The sequence below is a fragment of the Erithacus rubecula genome (assembly GCF_903797595.1).
Source record: "Erithacus rubecula genome assembly, chromosome: 15".
NCBI lineage: Eukaryota > Metazoa > Chordata > Aves > Passeriformes > Muscicapidae > Erithacus > Erithacus rubecula.
The window spans coordinates 12373579-12391726 of record NC_136667.1 but is presented as its reverse complement, the minus strand read 5'-3'; the positions used below and the strand labels follow the sequence as shown (position 1 = coordinate 12391726).

General features: G+C 39.1%; 1 protein-coding gene across 2 annotated transcripts in view; it reads left to right on the top strand.

Annotated features, from left to right (window-relative positions):
* Positions 1 to 18148, top strand: part of MAMLD1 (mastermind like domain containing 1) — a 253785-nt gene that overhangs the window by 106533 nt on the left and 129104 nt on the right. The gene's annotated exons all lie outside the window — the stretch shown is intronic.

Below are 18148 nucleotides of genomic sequence, written 5' to 3'. Positions count from 1 at the left end.
TTTCTCTCCATACCTGACACATTCTGGCTTTCTTTAAATGTTAGAACTAGCAAGGGCCCAGCCATGATGGGAAAAGACCCACAACCAAACAAGGAAATCTCCATATATGTTACTCCTGCACAGGAAAAGTGGCTAATGGGAACAATGGATTTACAACAGACTATATTAAAAGTGGATTTACCAGTCAGGTTTCTCTTTGTATCAGACTATAAAAGAAAGAGGGAAAGAATAGGGAAAACTAAGTGTAGGCATTTCTAGAACAGCTGTACCTACCTCTGCAGCACTCTGTACCCATCCCTTTGTACCCCTTTAACTTATGCAATAATAAAAACAATCCTTTTCCATATTCACAGTCTAAGCCACACTGCAGTTCAAACTGATATTTCATGTAATAATCAAAACAATTCCCCTGCTTATATCTGCACACACATTTGTGCGTCAGTTCTTTAAATACCCGACCTTAGGGAAATAGGCCCTGGGCTGGAGCAGGAGGCTCTCAGCCTCAGCATACAATGAGTTTAAATGGAATAAGCTAATTTGTCACTGTTTTTTTTATGATTGAATGTATGTGTTTAGAATGAAATTTAATTTAAATCCAATTTGTAACATCTCTGTGGGTGGGACAAAGGGAAAAAAAAACCCCAAAGGATGTATTAACTGGATACTGTACTGTGAATGTAATGGGACTTCTGAGTTTAATGTTCAATTTAAAAGCCCTGCATGTTCTTATTTCTGTTTACAAGAGTGGGTTTGGGGGAGATTTATGTTATAAAAATCCCACTGTACAACCCTTTTTTTTGTCACCAACTCATGCAAAGTCTTTACCTGCTACAGTAAAGGCATCTGATATTCTTGAAGGAAAATTCAGTCACAGAAGTATCAAGAGATAAAAAGCACATTTGTATGTAAACATTTGCCCGAGTTGCCATGTTGGTTTTCTTACTTGAGAAAATGAAGACGAATTAGTATCCCTGGCTGTTGTGTTTGGATATGGAGAAGAAGAATCTGAGTGGAATAAAGAAGGGTGATCCTTGTGGGGTGATTAATCAGAGGCGGCAGCAGCTCCACACCTGCACTGGGACCTGTGCCCAGCTCTGGGGCCAACCAGGCTGGGCATCCCCTGCTCCCACACCCTCTCTGCTGGTGGAGAGGAGCTGGGAACGGGATGAGTGGCAGGAGGAGAAACAGCATCTTTCCTGCTGGTTGATGGGTTGGCAGTTTGTTCCTGGGTGCCTAACTGGGGGGGTCAGAGTCTCTAGCTGGGGTCCCAGCTGATAAAAGTTGGGATTTCTTGGCTGCCGTGAAATGATATTTGCACTGGATTTCTTCTACCAGTTATTTTTTTCTCTCTTGTTAACCTAAGAAAAATGTTGCAATTCTCACATTAAGCAGGAAGCCTAAGAAGGCTCAGAACAAAATCCAAGCCAGGAATGATAAAGTTGGAGGGCTGGATGGGCAGACAGGTACTCACCATTTTTTATACAAAGGACAAACAGTTACAGTCAAAGGTGGCTTAATTTGAGTGTATTGGCAACCATAAGTTCATATCACCTTTCCATTGCTTATTTAACCTTGAATGTCTGTATTGAATATATTCTTTATATAATCACTATTCATAGATACATAAATACATACCCATAATAGATCCTGCAAAGACAGATTTATTTATTATAAACCCCTAAAATGCATATAAATAATTAAATTCTTCCTTGCTTATACCGTATGTTCTTTCATTTGCATGTGATTTGCTTAATATTAAGCACAGACTTATTAGAAGCTCTCAAAACAAATATATCCCTTATTGGGTAATTAATACTAATCTTGCAAACACATTAACAACACAGAGGCAGCAACAGCTATCTTAGGAGCTGTTACAGTCTGTCTTTTAAATCCTGTCTTACTGTGTGGATTAGCTCATGTTCCTTTGGATATGTGAGAATCTACAGTGCTGATCCTGATGCCATGAATGGGGCTGGGTCTGTAGGGATCCCTTCTCCTCCAGATTTCAAGGGTTTTAAACAAGCTCTAACAGTACATTTGAAGTGTATGGGTGGGAAGCAGACACATGAAAACCACACCTGCAATTTTGAACTAATTCAGAGCTTTCCAATTGTATATGTTTGGATTAGGAATAAGCAAATTAAGTATTTAAATTTAGTATTTCCAAGTTAATATAAAAAAAAAGATAAATCCCTTTTGAAAACTTTGTTTAATAAAGTCAACAAATAGTATTGTTCAAGGTAGGTTTTGATGATATTTTGGGGGGGCAGGGAGGATTGAGGAGTTTAAGTCTCAGAAACCTCCAAGCATGATATTTTTCATCAGATATAAACATGCTTTCAGACTGTGACCTCCAGAAATTACTTCCCTAAAGGGAATGCTTACTGAAATGATTGTAACCATGACTTTACTGCAATCATTTGCAAAATAGAGATGATGCAGTAAGTGTAATAGTTTCATATACATTGTTTTTTAAAATTACTTTTGTGGCTAGATAGTAGAGCGATCCTGCTTTATATTCCATATGTATATTTATATTTGGCTGTCCACAAGAAGTATATTATCCTATCTCTGGGTAGCAAGTGCCAGCATTGCCTACACTGGCTATCCTACACCCTCACTGAGCAAGTCTTGTTACCTCCTGCCCATGTTTGCATTAAACTTAAATTAAATATAAGAGCAATATTATGGATGCAAAGAAGAGTGGTTTTGGTACACTCCATGTTTACAATTCTAATTGGGATTAATAAAGAAAAGACATAGCCTATATAAACACACACAAAAGGTACAGTGTCAGAGTATTGATTGAAATTAAATAATTTCTGTTCATGTAACAAATTTAATTCAAAAGTAACCTAGATCCACATTCAAAGGCGTGTAAGAGCTGAAGTCATTGTGAATCCAAAACTACTTTCTGAGAACTGAAATATCAAGTTAATTTAGGCATGGCAACAAATATTTATATTTACAGTCCTGTTAGTTTAAAACTTGGCTTATCACGTATTTGCCCAGACAAGAAGCACTCTTACATTGATTGATTGTATACAGCATCTCTGACATTGTCTGTCTAAGAAATAAGCATTCAATTTTCCTCCTCTTTCCTCTTTATCTGCACTGTCAGATCAGTATTTGTAGTGGCACAAAAGGGAATGTGCTATGAATAGTCCAACTTCCATTACACTGGTGGCCAGCAATGCAGGGGTGGATTTTGCTTCATCATGGGAGAGTCACTGTAATTGTCTGAGAGCTTCATTAGCTGCCAGTGTCTCTGTGTCTGACCTGTCAAAACCCAGGGACAGCCTACTAATTTCTTGTTGAAAGCAGCCACAGTTTCTAGAGCTTGAAAAGACACACAAGCTCCTTCCTTTTATGCTGACACACCTGACAAGTGCCAAATGCTCACACCTCTGTATGAAATCTGAAATCAATAGGTTTTGTGGGTACTTAGAGTGCTCAAGTGTTTTTTTTTTAAAGACAGAGACCACTGGAGTGTTTTGTCTGGGCTAGGGTTTAGGGAATTTCTTGGCATCCACCTGTGACTCTGTCACATGCATCCTGTTCACAGTGAGCAAGTCACTTCGTCCACATCCTCATTAGCTTTTTCATCTCAATATGGAGCCCACAGCTTTTTTTATCTAATAGGTCTGTGGTGAATTCCTGAGTATTGGTAATGTGTTCAGGTTTTATGGTGATGGTTATTTTAACAAAAAATGTCTTGAATAATATTTGGATCCTTAAGATGTTCATATGAAATTGTTCATGTTTCATCTATCCTGACTCCACATCCAGACAACATTTAGATCCTTCCCAGCCTTTAGTCTTGTTTCCCTGAGATGGAAACTCAGAGCATCTGTTGGAACACAGCCATGATGTGTGGTGGGTGTGGGTGCACCATGTGGGTGCCTGTGGGTGCACATCTGCCCTACATCTGTAAGGTGAGATGCTGTCACAAGCAACACAGTTTGTCTTCTACTGAAGCTTGACTTTCTCAGGTAAGTTTGAGGCAGCTTAGCAGCTTCATTATTCCCAGCCCAGTGGATCTGGAGCAGTGCTGGGGTAGTTTTGTGCAGACTGTGATTTCTGCCTACATGGTTGCCTTCAGCAGCAACATGATAAGCAGCAGCTTGTAGCACCATCACACCCTCCCACACTGGGGGTGACTAGAACGTGCAGTTGTCTTCCTTGTTTCCTAATCTAGTAGTACATGATTTTATAGCCCTTAGATCCTGTACTGATCCCAGACAGGCATATGGGTCTCATACGCTGAGAGGAAAGAGAAAACCCTGAGAAATGCTAAATGTCTGGAACTTAAGCAGAGTTGCTGATGACTCTTGATTCTCAGGATCGCATCTGAGATGTATGATGTACACGTATGATGTATGCAGTCCTTTTGCCCTTAAAGAAGAATTTTTATTTTGTATGAATGGCATTGGCCAAAGATATTTTCCAAACACCAGATGTTATATAATCTTTACTGTGATTGATTATTATCCTCGCTTGAAATGAAGGGATGGTACCACGATTGTGCTAAGGTTGATTTATTGTTTGGACCCACATCAGCCTCAAGGCATGAGATTTAGAGAAATAAGAAGCCAGCCATAGCTCCAAAGTAGTCACGAGCTGCTTCTTCATTACAAGGCAATATATAACATTTTGATCCAATAGGAAGTTGTTGCAAAGTATATTTTATTTTTCTAACTATCACTTTTACCACATTGCATATACTCTTATCCAATGAGTTACTGTTGCACACACACACACACACACATATGCTTCTATTATGCCTCTTTTATACCACTCAAACTCCTAGCCTACCCTATACAATTCCATTACTACACTATAAAATTCTTTACTATCTTAACTGATACAGTTTCTTACGTACTTAAGGCATATTCTTACAACTAAAGAAACTTTATAATTTTTCTGCTTAATGTCTGTGTACTTCTATTTTTACATCAACCCAAGCTTTTTCCAAGGCTGAAAACCAAACCTTTCAATATCTGTGAAAGTTTCTACCTTTCCATTTCCCACAATTGATTTCTGCAGTTTTGGAGCTGTTAATTTTAGCTCTTCATTTCCATGGCAAGACCTGTTGGCATTTTTGTGGAACAGGAGTAGGGTGCTGAATTAGCACAGCTCTGTGACAGTGTATAACTGAAGGAAGAAAATAGCTCCTCTGGTGGGTATTTTTACTGTAAGCAGCATGGGGATATTTTTTGAGATTCATTGAGGAGTAGAGGCTGTAAGAAGTTGTGGTGTACTGTAGCTTCCCAGCAGAAGACAAAGATATGGAGGCTTCAGGGGAAACAGACAACCTGTTTAATTCTCAACATGCTGACTGTTCCTCCAGGATGAGCAGAGCAGTAAATATCAAGCAAAGGACATTGATTTGTATGTGCAGCAATTGTTGGAATAAAAATCAGTTCAGACCTCAGTGACTCTTGTCAGCCCGTGTTATGGCTACAGAGATCTAAATTTACAGCAGGTAAATACAACTGAAAATTCAGGGTACCCATCAGATTGTAACCAAGTAGATCCTTCTCCTTGGCAGAACTGGCTGGAAAGTTTCTGCAGGAGGAAAGAGGCCTCAGGAGAGAAGGACCTGTGGAATTGTGTTGTATGGGAAGCTGGATCCCCAGCCCTGACTGAGATGCTGCTGGCATTTTATTTGTTGTTAAGTAATACAATAATCTATTGCCAAGAAAACAAAACGAGAACTCTGTATCAGAGTGTAGATGTCAGACTAGCATTAATAAAACAATAAATGAAATTAATAATTTATATGGCTGGTTTTACTTTTCAGGTGGGTTGTTTTTGTCTTTTTTTTTTTTTTTTCAACACTAGTAGAAGGATATTATCATTCAAGCTGAACTAGAGTGAAATTACTTCTACTACAGATAAAACATATTCAGATGAGCAGCATGCTTTCCCTGCAAAGCTAACTGCAGTCCCAATTAACACTTCTCAAAACTGAATTTATTTTTTTTCCCCCTGCTTCCTAATGAGGTTTTTTCCTCCCTGCTGTCTTGATACAAAGCTTTATGCTGTATGAGTGTGTTCATATGGTGCTTGAGTGCGTTATCTGACCTTGATTGGTGTTTTGGGAGCCAGTTAAATAGATTACATAGAGGTTACCTTGACAACTGTCTTTGCTGATTTAGCAATGCAGTTCATTCTTGGGCACAAGACTCTCAGCAACTGTGGAATTCCACTGACTTCATATTAATCATTAACACAATGTTCTGGAGAGGCTCTGCCGAGCTAGCAATAAGGACTCTATTGAAATTATGGTTTTTTGTGGGTAAATGTTATAGACCAAGATATGTTTACAGTATGAAATGTTGTTCATAGTCATAAAATGAAAATAGATGTTCCTGTTTACTTTTTCTCTCTCTTCTAGTTTCGACAATAATATCAGAATAATAAATCTCCTATCATGTCTGATGGGAAAAGATGTTTTTTTAAATGAAACTCTTTCCCTACCATTGATCTTACACCATGTCTTCTTTCAGGTCTGTGCTGTAACCTCGCAGGCATGACAGATAGTTAAATTCAGTGTGCAAAAGCTTATAAGCCTGGAATCTGGTCTCTATCAACTTCAAGGAGATTGCTTCTGATTTACATTAGTCTTACATATTGGTCAAAATCTGGAGCTTTTCAAAAGATTTTGGTAGACAAGACAGGCAGTTTCTTTTTCAAAATTGTTCACCAGAATTGTTTACAATAGCTTAAATATTAAAACTCTTGAGTGATCAGGGCTTTGGGCTTTGTCTTTAAAATTAGTATTTTTACTTTTAAGTCACCAGCTCAATCAGAATTTTGCAGGAGGATGCCAACATTCCAGGGCTATGTTTTATTGCAAAAGGCTGGAAACCTTGTGGAAATTAGACAAAGTTTCTTATGAATCAAATATAAAAATGAATAATGTAGTCAGGACAGGGGCCATTTTTTCTACTATAATATTCAGTGTATCTCGTAATGTCTTGTCCATTGTCTCCATTTTCCATCTGCAGTGTGGTACAGCAAATCTGACTGGCTTTTTGGGTTGAAATTGCCTAATTGCATCATGTGCCATGTACAAAGTCAGTGCAGAACAGTTGATGTGTGTGACACATGGATTTCACATGTGGAGGGAGATTGTATGGGGCTTATGGGTAGAAATATTGGACTAAATATTTTGCTAGTGCTATCAGGTAATGAAATACTAAACTTTTCTGTTTTAATTGCTATCATTACATTTCAGAGTTAGTCCATTACAAATAAAAAAGTCATTTGTACTTCCTGGAGTGGTTGTTTGCAAGCTCAGAAAGACAGAATTTATCATGATGTCTTCAAGTCCTGATTGTGAGTTACTATTTGCCCAGTTTGAGAAATATTTTCTTTCAACTGAAATTATACTGAAGAATAATTTCCCCCAGATTTCTTTTTCCATTCTTTGAGCAGTTTGTTGCTGGGCCAGTACTCCAGCCATGAGCCACGTTTTATGATTTAGGTGAGGATGGTGCATACATGGCTGGACCAGTGCAGCTGCTGAGGTGTTTCTAGGTGTTTTTTGCAGAGAGTACTAGATGCAATTGGAACTTTTTTTTCAAGCAGTGTCTGGGTATGGTCTCATGTTTGCTTTTCCTCACTTCAACACAGAGGACTCCACATACCCACACAAACAGGAGGTTCTATCTAAAGAGATTTCAAATTTTTTGGAGGCAGGTATCTACAGTCATTCATGGATGGCTTAGTAAGACATGTTTGCCTTTGCACTCCTGATTTTGTCCCCAGTGCTGCCTTGGCATGCTGACAGCATTGAGACAAACATCAGAGGCATGAGTAGAACAGTCAGTAGAAACTGGATTGTGTAGCTGAGTTACTGTGCCCAAATAGGATTCTGCCCTGGCCCCCTCCAGCACAGCTCTTCTGCATGCCCCATTTAGGATTTCTTAGCATAAAAATACACAGGTCCGCAGATAGAGCCTAATTTTGGACGTGCACAAAAGTACCTCTGATACAGTATACTTACATCTATTTTTTGCTGGTGCAAGATCAGAATCAGTCTGAAGCAGGCTGGTGGGGCTTCCTGGGCGCTACTCAGAATTATATCCAAATCCTTGACTGCAGGAATGAGTGGCATTGCTTACAGATTGTTTAAGGAAATGAGAACTTTGTTACTAGAGATTTTAATCTGTCACTTTAAAAGACAGTGATTATTTCCAATACATGCTCTCGGGTGTTTTACAATTGGCAGAGTTGGTTGTTTTGGAGGCCTGTTACCCTTCAAGAATTCAAAAGTTGCATATTTTGGGCTTCTAGTTTTAAAATAAAGGACAGAGCTGATGGAGATTTCCTTGACACCATTTCTTTATTTTCACATCTAATGGGTTTGACTGTTGAACACTGTGGTGCCCAGGTGCCAGCTGCTTGATTATGTGATGCTGGAGTAGGAGAAGGAGATGGCATAGCCAAAATATAAATAGAGATAGGGTTGGTTTAGGGATTTTTATTGCAACTAGGAAAGTTCCTTTTATTAAAGGAACCTATGAGCATGATACAATTTAACTTCTACCTTTTTGTACTAATAGAGTTTCCAACCATCTATGACTCATTTTAAAATACAAGGGTCAATGAAAGTCTTATTTTAGAAAAAGATCCATGGCAGATTGCTTTTAGTCCTATGTAATTTTTACACCCATGTACTCATTCCTGCAAGCTGTGATCTTGTGAACAGAATCCAACCCATTTCTCTCATCTGCCCTTCTGTCACTGCAGGAAATAAGGGAAATATTTCTGTCTCTCATGATAAATAAATATTTCCCTTGTTCATATGTGAATGTCCTGTGTAAACCCAGTGGCCCTATGTACTGATAACTGCCACATTTTATCATTCATAGGAAAAAAGTGGTTTCATAGCTATCAAATTTCCACGGGTAAGAATTTTAAGAAAATGTAATTTGATGCCAAGTGTCAATGCTTATCAAAGTTTAATGACTAGTCAAGACAAACACCCATGGTAACATCTGGGATATATTTATGCTTTAGCCATTTAATCAATCTGGTCAAAAGTTTCAAATCAGTGTCTATCTGGGCCTGAGAAAATTTTTCCAAGATCATTAGATACAGTTTGAGATCTGTATACCTGAGAGTAATGTCTGTTTAAAGCCTTTAAATTTCTGCAGAACAAAAATGCAGAAACGTTCACAGACTCAGATAATGAAAGAGTCACTCATGGATTACCAGGAGGATATTTTAACAAGATACTATAGAAACATTAAATTATGAATAGCAGCTACTGTTCAAAAGATCTGGTCAAAACTATCAATACTGAAGTTATGCAAAGAGTGAAATAGGGCTTTCTCCAGGCCGATGGAGCAAATGGCTCTGGAACCTTTTTATGCTTTCCCCAAAGAATACTCCTGTGGTATTAGTGCCTGGTGCCTGATGAGTTTTGGATTAGAACAAAAAGCATGTTTAGGTGCTGGTGCTTAAAGCTGCTCTAACTTATGCTTTGGGACTTTCTGTCAATGAGGTTGGGATTGGGAGATTTCAAAAGTCACCTTTGCACCTCCTGTTTTGAGCTGTAGTCTGCTTTTTTATCTTGTATCACAGATCATACTGGGGGATGGGATTGGAGCAGTTATATACTGTATTACTTTTCCCTACACACCAATAAATAGAAAACATTTTGTATTTTTTACAGATTTATTCTTTTGAAATAACTCCAGAATTTAAGATTTGTACAATAGTTGTCTGGGAGGAAAAAACCTTTGCAGACTTCTGTTGTTATATATGTTTTTCTAAAAGGTCCTTAATGGAACCAGATAGTTCCACCTGTGTGTCATCATTCAGTGTAAGGGTAAAGTTGTCAACAGACTGCAGGGAGATGAGCACTCTGGTTTCCTTCATATTGAAGTAAGATATATGTGTGTTATTTCCTTACTTGTCACCTGGAAGATTCCCCTGAGTATTGTCAAGTCATGCAATTAACTGCTGAATTCCCCACAAGAGTCTGCTCTTATGATTTTCTAAGATAGTGATTCCAGCCCCAGACCAGCTTCAATATTGAGTAATACCAGGTACAGATAACTGGAAAACTTGTACATGTTTATGTACATCAAAGGCTTTACTAAAGCGAGACAGAGCACTAGCTTAGAATATAGAATGATTTCTCCATCTTCAGTTTATTTCTCCTTTTCTCAGAGGATGGGGAAATGGGAAAAAAACAACCTCTCAGGTCAAGGTTGAAGACTTTGTAGTGCAGAACAACAAAGCTTGACTGTGATAATCTACAGAGCACCTGCCCTGAGGATAAACAAACAGTTCACATTTTTGTGCTTTCAAGTCTGGTATGAGCAAAAGAGCACAAGCAAAAGATTCTTTTGAACCTTTTAGGAAAGGAAAAATGGAAATCTGAAGAACAAACAAAGTATTTTATACCCTGTGATGGATTTTTTTAACAGAAGCTGCAGCATGCAAATCAATTTGATCAAAACCAACCATGTCATAAACTGCATGATTGGATCCAAGACAAGAAAGTGTTCTCCCAGTTCATACCAACTCAGTCTTGACTTTAATTTTGTCTTCCATGCCCTGTACCTTGCTGATGGCAGAAGCACACTGCTTGCCTTGTGAACCATGCCTGAATTTAGTCCCTTAATCAGGGTGATTTTTCCAAAAAGTTTTCCTAGTTGCTGTGCTTCAATATTCTTTCATGTACTCCAGACATTCCAGCACCTCTTATTCTTTATACCCTGAATAATCACATTTTTAGACACTGCTGTTTTAAAGCCTTCTCCTAGCTAGTAGCATTTTCATGACTAACACACCACAGACCTATCACATGGTCCATGCTGATCATCCCACAGACGTGTGCAGGTTTTTCCTCTCTCTGTTGCATTTCTGTTGTTCAAATATGATGTTGATGAGACTCCAGAAGCCTTGCATGATCTCTTTTCTGTGCATGATACACTGTCCAGCCTTTGTAAAAATGCTATTTGGGATAATCATGGAAACAGTTTCCCTTTCCAGTCTTGAGCTTTGGTCTCCTAGCACAAACACTGAGAAGATGGGCTTCTGATAACTTTGGTTTTACTTCAGATGATATTCCAAATTATACAGAAATGGAAAATAACTGAGGAGACCATTGACAGACTGCACTGGGAACCATTAACCAAGAGCACATGGTTAAGAGATATTAAGCTGTGTGTTGCTGAAACATTGACTAAATGAAAGGGAACACAAACCTCAGGAGTTTATATCAGGCTGAACAGCAACAACTGAGTCCAACAAACAGACACATTGGATTTCCAGAGGGCAGACTTTGTCCTGCTTAGGAGACTGGTTGACAGAGTCCCTTGGGAGGCAGTCCTGAAGGGGAGTCCAGGGGAGCTGGACTTATTTTAAGTAGGAAATTATTAAAGCATAGGAGCAGGCTGTCCCCATATATCAAAAGACTAGTCAGTGAGGAAGACTGTCCCAGCTGCACAGAGAGATTTGGCTGTAACTCAGGAGCAAAAGGAGAGTTTATGACTTTTGCAAGAAGGGGCACACAACTCAGGAAGACTACAAAGATATCATAAGATTATGCAGGGAGAAAGTTAGAAGGGCCAAAGCTTCGACACCCTTTCTCACAGCATTTCCCTGAGAAACTGGCTGCTCATGCCTCAGATGTGTGCACTGTTCACTGGGTAAGAAATTGTCTGGATGGCCAGGGCCAGAGAATCGTGGGGAATGGAGTTACATCCAGCTGGGGCTGTCACCAGTGGTGTGCACCACAGCTCAGCACTGGGGCCAGTTCTCATCACATCTTCATTAATGATCTGAACAAGGGGACTGAGGGCATCCTTAGAGGTGGATGGCATCAGGCTGGGTGAGAGGAAGGACCAAGGCAGTGACTGTCCCCTTGTACTGGGCACTGGTCAGGTCGCACCTCAAATCCTATGCTCATTTTTGCATCCCTCACAACAAGAAAGACATTGAGGGACTGGAATGTATCCAGAGAAGGGAACAGAGCTAAAGAAGAGTCTGGAGCATGGGTGTGTTGAGGAGCAGCTGAGAGATTTGGGGGTGCTTAGCCTGGAGAAATAGAGGCTCAGGGGGAACCTTATCACTTCCTAGAGCTGCCTGAAAAGAGGTTGTAGTCAGATGGGGACCGGTCTCTTTTCCCAAGTAACAAGCAAAGGACAAGAGGAATTTGCCTCAAGTTTTGCCAGAGGAGCTTTAGATTTGAGATTGGGAAAAATTCCTTCACTGAAAGGGTTGTAAAGGACTGGAACAGGCTGCCCAGAAAAGTGGTTGAGTTCCTGAAGGTATTTAGAAGATTTGTAGATGGCACTTAGGGGCATGGCTTAGTGGTAGGTTTAGCAGTGTTGGGTTAACTGTTAGACTGGGTGATCTTAGTGGTCTTTTCCATACAAAAAGATTCTATAGTTCTAGGCTTGCTGGTGTCCTGAAAGCTGTTACTGACTACAGCCGGACTCCATCTTGATCCCACTGCAAATCCCTAACAAAATTCCTATTTATTTCCATTGCTGAACAATTCTTGGGACTGATGCCTTATCCTGGTCTTAGAAAAGTAAGATCCAGACATGGTTAAGGGATAAGGGGCTTTACCTCAGTATTTTAACAAGGATCCTTACTGGTGCACTTCTTTACCAAGGTAGAATGTGCCGCAATGCAGACACACCATAGATTGTGGATACAATTTATAGACCTTTCAGACTAGCATATCTAACAAGGACACCCCAATGGAAGGACTGGATGAACGGTGTGATATTCCCCCATCCATGGAATTCCCTCCTGGATGGGCCAAATCTCTAGTTTACAGGATATATTATGAGGAGGACCGTGGTTTCCCAAGTTAGCATAGGGTTTTCCATCACCCTACTATGAGGCCTTTAGGATGTTTGGTCTCCTGGCTTAACAAAATACTAGGGCTATGCTACGTATCAGACTTAAGGAATTACAATTATGCATGCTAAGGATACTGAGGATACATAAAAGTTATATAAAAGGTATATAAAACAAAAGGCAAAAAAATCATCTTGGCATCAGAATAACAGAAACATTTATATGCAAATAAAATGTGTGTGTATGTTTATGATTCTCTTCTGGGTTCTATTTTCTGTAGAATCAAAGTCCCATTTCCCATTTCATGATAAATCTAAGTCTTCACTTCTGTTAGCACCACAGAGAAATCTCTGACAAGACAGATGTCTGCAGCCACCAGAAGTCTTAAATTGAACACCTAAAAATAGAAATCTGCAGAATTTATAAATATTTTTGCAAATCAACCTTTTATAACTACCCTCCTTTTGCAGTAGTGGTAGTTAGCATTGAAATCCAAGTAGATTTCAGCAAAAGAGAAAGCTGACCAAGCAGCCCAAGAAATTCTACAGTGTTCTGCAAATTGCAGGAGGCCCAGGGAAGGAAATCACTGCATGCCAATTTTCCCCACTGTTTTCTATTGTCTCTACTTATCATATGTAACACTAGGAATGCAGTGTGGAGCACTGTATCTTCTCCACAGTTCTTATCTAGATAAGAGCCTGATTATGTTATATGACTTTGTTTTCTCATTCAACATAATTTACTCTTCAGTTAGAAAATATGACTGTCCCCAAAGAAACATCCTTTATTCTCTTTGTTCACAAATTAGTTTGGAGAAGGATCGACCAGTAGTGTAGAAAGCCTGTATTGGATCTGCTAAGATCTCTTCCTATTCAGGTTTGCTTTCTGTGGCTGGAGACTACTTTTGATAATTATTTGGAATGAAATATTGTTCATCTCCTTAACAAAGAGATAGTTAGTTCCATTCAGTACTTCCATGATTTCCAACAGTGTTTATATAGTGTGTATTCAAAACACACCAGCTAGATCTTAACATCATGTCGTTCTCTGACCATGGGCTGGGCTTTCCTTTTATCAGAGGGGTTCTGTTCACCTGGCATCTCTTTTTGTTCTTTTGTATCTTTCTCTGTGCAATCATTTCTTACACTGCCTGAGAAAATATGATTATGAAGAGGAAGAAGTGAAGAATTCCCCCGCAATGGTTCCTTCAGCTTTTCTTGTGGAGACTTGCTCCTGTCTCCCTGTCTGAAACCTGAGGTTGGTACTCCCTTCTCCACTTCCCTGGCTCCAGCATGTGGACATTGCTGTGGAGCCCATCAACAAATCACTGTGGGTGATTTCCATTTATATCTCATGTCTCAGTATACTTCCTCGTTAGGATTTCTCTCCTCTCTTGTGCATCCCATAACCCACTTCTTCCTGGTTTCACATTGCTACTGGAGCAATCTGTGCCAAGTAGGAACAAATTCAGGGGACTCTTGTAAGTAGGAAGTTGTTCAATGCAAGTAATTTTACCTCCCAAAAGAGACCTTTGCTGATTAATAGATCTCTTAAAATTGATCTCTACCAAGACTTTGCCAGTAAGATCAAATCTGTAAAAGCTTCTTGATAAGGATTGAGTACTGTGTATAAAAACAGCCTGTACTGCTAAACAGACTTCTCCAATTATATAAACCATCCTGCAGAAGATTTCTTTGGCTGTTATAAATTGTGCCAGCTCAGGTGATTTCCTTTTGAAGCTATTTTGGCAAAATGCTGCCTATGCAATGTTTTGTAGGCTAAAAGGATCCCTCGTGAACTTTTTTGGACCAGGTGAATTTTTCTACTGGACTGCTATGAATATCTGTGAAAATCTAACTTGGGTAATAACAAAGCCTTTGGCTTAGCTGCAGGAGTGGAATACGAAAGGAGAAAAACAAGAGACTGCTATTGCAGCCAAAAAATTCCCTGAAAGATCCCAGTATGCCCAGTCCTGATACTTAGCTAAGTCACGAAGGATATCCACTGTCACCAGAGGATGTGAGCACTGACAGCAGTATCCTTCCTCTGCTGGGTGTTGCAGTCATCATGGACAACACATATTAGGTATTTTCTTATGCTGGACTAGATGCACAGATCCTTTACATTAATGGTTGTCTTAGATTGCAATAAAAGATGTAACCAAAATGTATTCTATCACCATCTGTTAAAACCAGGTGGGGCAGTGTTCGTTATCTCTTCAATGACCCATCCTCCCTCCAGGGAGATATCTTCTGGTAATGGGCCATTGAGTCCCACTGTATGACTGATAAAATTACATCATCCTGTTGGGAGATGCTCCACTCAGGGAGAGGAGCCGAGCATAGTCTACCTGGATATGATCTGAGATTTGGAACATCACAGTCTTTTTCCACTGGATTCCCAGAGGAAAACCTCACCCTTCTACACCACCACTGGACCTTCAGAGGAAAACTACAGGAACACTGCTTCAACAGAACCACATCTGTCACTCCAGGAGGATGTAGCCACCATTTAATGGGACTGCTACCAACACCCTGACTGACAGAGTGTCAGGTTGTATTCTGACTCTGTCAGTGGTTTTGTACTGATGCATTTTATTTTAATTTTCCTATTAAATTATGGTTCTGACTTGGAATCTCCCAGTGGTTTGCTTTCAAATCAGCACAATGCCAATGCACTTTTTTACACCAGCTGACAGCCTAGCCCATAATGCACTACATGCTATTTCTTATTTTATTTTATGTGCTAGAGTGACAATGGAAATGACAGTGATACACAGGTCAATTCAATCCTGGTGACATAGCCTTAAGGAGTTTTATGTTTAGGGGTTTTTTCGTCCTCTCCCAAGAGAATCTTCGTTACACTTTTATATTTGGTAAGGTTTATTAAATAAGCTCAGCATATTAATAGTCTTATAAGCTTATGATTTTTTATATTTCTTTGGTTTTTTTAGCTCTATTAATCATCATGGTACTTGAAGTTGCTAACATGAGAATGCAAAAATAAATAATCATTATTATCAAAGTGCTTTCATAAAATGATATGTGAGATTAAAACCTTATTAAAGCAGAATTTTTGGTCATGATTATCATTATTATTACATATTAATTAGTTGTACCAAGATAGTGCAGCTTTCAGAATTATCTTTATAAAAGTCAGTTAAATATGAAGGTTTCAAATTGCAATAGATTTAGTGGTTTAGGACATGGTTCTGGGATTATAGATATTATTTATTCCATTCAGTATTTGCAAAGAGTGGATGATGTGCTCAGTGCTGTGCACAGCAGAATTTGCGGTCTGAAACATATATTTTAAGAAAGAGAAATTATATAGTTGTATTAGAGTAGGGGGCTTTTTTTCTGAAATGCGGAAATTTGGTGTTGTTTATGGCTCTGCTACTTCCTGTGTCTGTTAAATTTTGTGTTTTGTCATTTATTTAATCTCTCTCTGACTCAGTGTACTGATGTGCATAAAGAACATTCCATTAATTAATCTGTATACAGCATTTTGAATTATAGGTACCATGTAAGAGTGGAGCATTTTTCCCATACCTGAGAAGAAGCTGCAGCTGACATGGATTGCCATGTCTTTAAACTCTTCATAGATGTGGTGCCTGTTTCATTATGTAACTGGGAGGTGCTGATGGGCAGATTGTGTACAGCACACTTCCCTCTTTTTCTTTTATCTGAAGTGATGCTATTACTCCTGCCCTTTGATGGAGTAACCTAGCAGAGACACAGGATAAGAAAAGACTGACAAATAAAATATTATTATGGCAGGTGTTGTGAGATGGTACTGTTATATAAAGTCTTCCAAGCTCTTTTTTTTTTTTCCCACCTTATTATGTGAGCAAGTGTTCAGTGTTTGGAAGACACAATGTGTTGGAAAATTTTCTTTTCCGAGGTCTTGGATAGAGAAAGTCAAGTAAATAGTACATTTTTTTAGCCTCAGCCTGTGGATGGAGTTGTTCTGGAGACAGATACTCTCCAGCAGGCAGGCAGCAGCATTTGGCCAAATTCCTGAGCAAAGCTATTGCCCTCCTGCTGCCATCATTTTTTCAGGTCTAATTTTACTTACTGCCTCTTCTCTTTATGTCATGCCTCAAATTTAGCATCCCAGGCTTTTCAGGGGCAGAACTTTGTATGAGATACAAAAATCCAACTTAGGCACTGATTCTACCTGCAAGGCTGGATCAGGTAGGGAAGTTAAAAATGACATACCCAGGAGCCACCATATTGAAAGGGGAACTGGTGGGTGAGACAGGAGCAAGATGCCTGTTTAAAATGTGTATCAGTGGAGCAGTAGGTTGGCATCTGATGTCAGTTAGGAAAAACCCTACACACTTAAATGAAATGGTAGCAAAGTGATTTTTTTGCAAATCTCTGGAATTAATAATTACAGCTATTTGAGAAGAAAAACAGTATCATTCATACTGAAATATATTCTCTCCCCTCCCACAGGGGAAGCCTGTGTAGGTGTGGAGCTGCAGTCTGGGAAATTAAAAAATGCAAATTAAAAAATGCAAATGCAAAAGGCATTGCTTGCTGCAGTGCTCTAAGGGTTTGCTTGAATAGCAACAAATTAAAGAAATGCTATGTAATCAAAGTTTATATCAAGCCTATGAAAGAAAATCAGCATTATCTCTAAATATAGTAATAGTACTCTGCTCCTGATCCTTTATATTGTGCACATATTACCAGTAAATTACAAAGATATTGCATTATGGGTTTCAACAAGTCCTTGAAAAAAATGCACTCTTTTATATGCCACTTTATTGTTGTATTAAAACATGATGATTAGGAAGGAAAATGCAGTTGGACTACTTATTTTTTCCAACTCAGTTTATTCAGGTTTCTTCACTCCGTTTCTGTTTGCTGTCAGTACCAACAAGGGCTTCCCAACTGGAGATTTTTGCTGCCAGTGGTAATACATGTCAATCAGATAAACTACATGGATTCTATAGAAGTTTAGATAGTAGATTGTTCTGTCTTCCACATCCCCTCCCAGTTTATCCATATATAACACTATTCACCTTTTCTCAATTTCACATCAACTTCATTTGTAGTCTGTTTGCAACATTTCCCACAAAAGGCTGATACAGCCCATCTAGTGAAAATAAATGCATATGCAAGTATTTTCTTTTCCTTGTTTCAAGATAAGCACAGTGCAGTGAGAAGGAAAGTAAGCAGCATGGCCACTTAGGAACTTCCCAGCACAGGGGTGCAGAATGGCAATATCCAAATGGATCAACAACACAGAGAGTGGGCAGTGTGGCTGAGGAAAAGGAGAGAAAATCAGGCAAATGGTGCAT